This window comes from Pundamilia nyererei, unplaced genomic scaffold (assembly GCF_000239375.1).
Source record: "Pundamilia nyererei isolate P.nyererei 1_Seehausen unplaced genomic scaffold, PunNye1.0 scaffold00125, whole genome shotgun sequence".
In the NCBI taxonomy this organism is placed as follows: domain Eukaryota; kingdom Metazoa; phylum Chordata; class Actinopteri; order Cichliformes; family Cichlidae; genus Pundamilia; species Pundamilia nyererei.
The window spans coordinates 682,676-686,013 of record NW_005187526.1 but is presented as its reverse complement, the minus strand read 5'-3'; positions in this window follow the sequence as shown (position 1 = coordinate 686,013).

Below are 3,338 nucleotides of genomic sequence, written 5' to 3'. Positions count from 1 at the left end.
GTTAACGAGCTACCCTGGGTGGCCACACGAGCTAACTGCGCTAACACACTTGCTCCCACCCATGTTATTGAGCATTGCGTGGCACATCCAACATACTGTTTTACTTTAGTCCCTGACGCACTTACCTTCAGGGTCATACATCGCATGAAAACCAAAATAGTTCCAAACGCCAGATCTGAATGAGGGTGGGGGAGGTTCAATTTGCCATGTTGCAAGGAGAGCTTAACTTCTGTCTCGCTAGCTTTCCCTGCGCTCAGTGAATCTGCGTTCGACTACTCCGCCTAAGCTGCACTGTCGAGCGCAGATCCACTGAGCGCTCAACACAGACAGCATCGTCAGAAGGAAAGTTGATAAAATAAATTTATTTTGTATTGTTCGATACATATGCATACCGAACGGTTCAATATCGATACAAGTATCATTGCACCCCTACCAATTAGGCACAATTTTTAGGGCCAAATATAACAATCTCAGTTTTGTCTGAAATTGAGAGAAAAAAAATTACAGGACATATGGGTCTTTATGTCTTTTACACAAGCTAGCCTGTACTTTCATCAATTGATTTTTGTCATCTGGCTGTTGTCATAGATAGATATAACTGGGTATTATCTGCATAGCAATGAAAGAGATATGCTAATAATAATAAAATGGCCAGCAAGTCAGGCCTCATACCAGCATGGGTATTCTATTTAGAACATATTCTTTCTATTATAGTCCTGAGTTGATGTCAGGTTGAATACAGATTTCAATATAATCAACTTCTACAAGCAGAGCATAAAGTACATGCCGCACAGCTTACGGGCACTAGCTGCTGCACCAAAGTTTCCAGAAACTGGCCAATCAGAACAATGTGGGATCTTAGGGAGGGGTCCCTAAAGAGGCAGGCATAAAAATGGTGCATTTCAAATAAGAAAATATTTGTTACAGAATTCCATTTCACTTTTGTAAACACCTGTAAAGCAATAAACAGCAACTTGCTATTAACTAAAAGGTATTCCTGCATTAGTTTAACCATAAGAGCCCGTTATTAGTCAATATGTTTTCTAATGAAGCTGTATCTGACTCACAAACTGTGTGGTGATGATAGAAAGTTTAGAGGACCCATGAATCACAACAGCAGCAGTTCACAGGCCACAACAACTCATAAGCCTCCTTCAAATTTGCATGTGTCAAGTAAAAACACTTCAAAGACACAGAGGTACAAGAATGTGGGATTTTATATAAAGAAATCAACTGTTTAATATTGTTTCAGAACCGCGAGTGTCCCAGATTTCAGAAATATATGGCTCTTCTCCACCCATTCCTCTTTCCCAGAGCTAAAGTAATTGGGCATAGCTGCAGATCTGCAGGTTATTAAAAGCTTGTGAAAAGAATTCACAAAATGTCACCCAAGTAACAGCACCATCCTACCACTATTTTAATCATTTAGTGTGCTCTTTAAGCAATAATACATGTCATTATCTTAACACATTTAATTGCACAATGGAACAGATTCTCATGATTGGTGCCAAATCATCCAAACGGACAGAATTTCCACATGAATCTCCCAGCTAAACAGGACGGGCAGCTTGAGCAACAGGTCGGCAGAGACTGATCACAGTGGATTCATAACTGCGGCTAAACACCAATTTTCCCACTACGCAGCATCAACAGCATCGTGTCTGAACCTGCAGAGGTGAGGGCTGATTGCTGGAAAAGCCTGGAGCACAAATGAGCCTCCTACACACCTCCACAAATTCACACCTCCACAGACCCAAGCCATTTCAATTTTCTCCACAAGCGCTGGACGCATTGCTGCTAGCAGCGTGTGTATGTGTGCGTGGGAGGCTTGTTGTGTTTGCGCGATCCGCATGTGTAAGCGTACCTTCCTAAAAAAAGGGGGGGGGGGAAAACAAAGTTCACAAGGGCACTGCAGAGTGGCTGTTTAGTGCCATCCGCTCAACCAGCACAAACAAACACGAAAACAAGAGTTGTGTGCAGCAGGAAGCCACTCATCTCCCGCCCAAACCAACACATTTCACACTCTGTTACAAGGAGGTTGCCAACTGTTACCTGGCAACAGCCAAAGCATGCAGAAACAAAACATAACGTGTCCACCAAATAAAAAAAGTATAGATATATTTATTTCATCTAAGCTGGTGTCAAATTAGCAGTGGAGAGCTACATTTCTAAGAAGAAAAAAAAAGATTATAGGAGTGACACGAGGCTTCACATTTCCTCACAGTAACCCTATTGTTTTGTCCTCAACCTTTTCCACCTCATTTCCCCTGGGGGGTGGGGTCTGGCCTCATACTGGAGGCTTGTGAGTCAGAGTGCAGCAGAAAGGGTGAGAACCACTTGGCTCACATCTTACAGCACAGCCACACAGTGTAATCAGTGCTTCTAATGACCTAATTGATATTTAGTAGGACAAATTGTATTCATTAGACAAAGCAGATCATATGCAAAACACAGAAGAAGGGATTATTACAAACTGTGAATGATGACGAAGGGAGGATATCGTCACAGTTAAAAGCTAAATCCTCAGTGCTCTCACTTTCAAAATACCTACCACCTCTAAACAAGAGGCCAGACTACAGGATCATCCATGCTTTGAATATACATACTGGCAAAAATCCAAACATGCTGGTTACATTATTTATTTGTTTAACATGCATGAAGGTGCTACCATGGAATTTTGGCCAGAGCTTGAGAGAAAAGTTCAACCTCACAGGGACTTCCTTGAGTTTCACTCACATTAAAAGGACTAAGATTCCTCTAATTTTGCACCTGTAGTATGTAGCCTGACATAAAAGTGATTTAACTACTAATAATAAAAGGTGCCATGCGAGACAGTCACTTCCCTTTCTGTAAGACTAATGGTACACAGTGGTACACGATTGTGGTCAGGTGTACAATCACACACACCGCTCGATGCAGTACCGTCACAGTACCGCCTGAACATACATTTAAAGCAATTACGGTTCGTGAAAAGCGTGTGCGCCACACAGTAAATATTTATCCACAAACCAGCAAAACGGCAATTACCCGTCTGTCAGCGAGGCAGTTTGAGAAGTTCCCATTAAAACTGGAGCTGAATGGGAGCCCCAGGGCTCAAAACACCTTAGGGTGGACTCATTCTTTAGTGTGTTTGTGGGTGTGTTTACACGCTGTGTGCAATTTGTCTTCATCCAACTAACCGACGTCACGGAGTAGAAACCTGAGCAGGGTTGTTTTCAAGGGTTTGTTGCCCTGTACCCGGCGTCTCTGCAGCCCCAAATAACCTGACACAAAGCAGGAGACACGCCTCCCGTCATCGGGGCCAGTCATACGATCCCTCAACTAGAGTGAGAGTATGA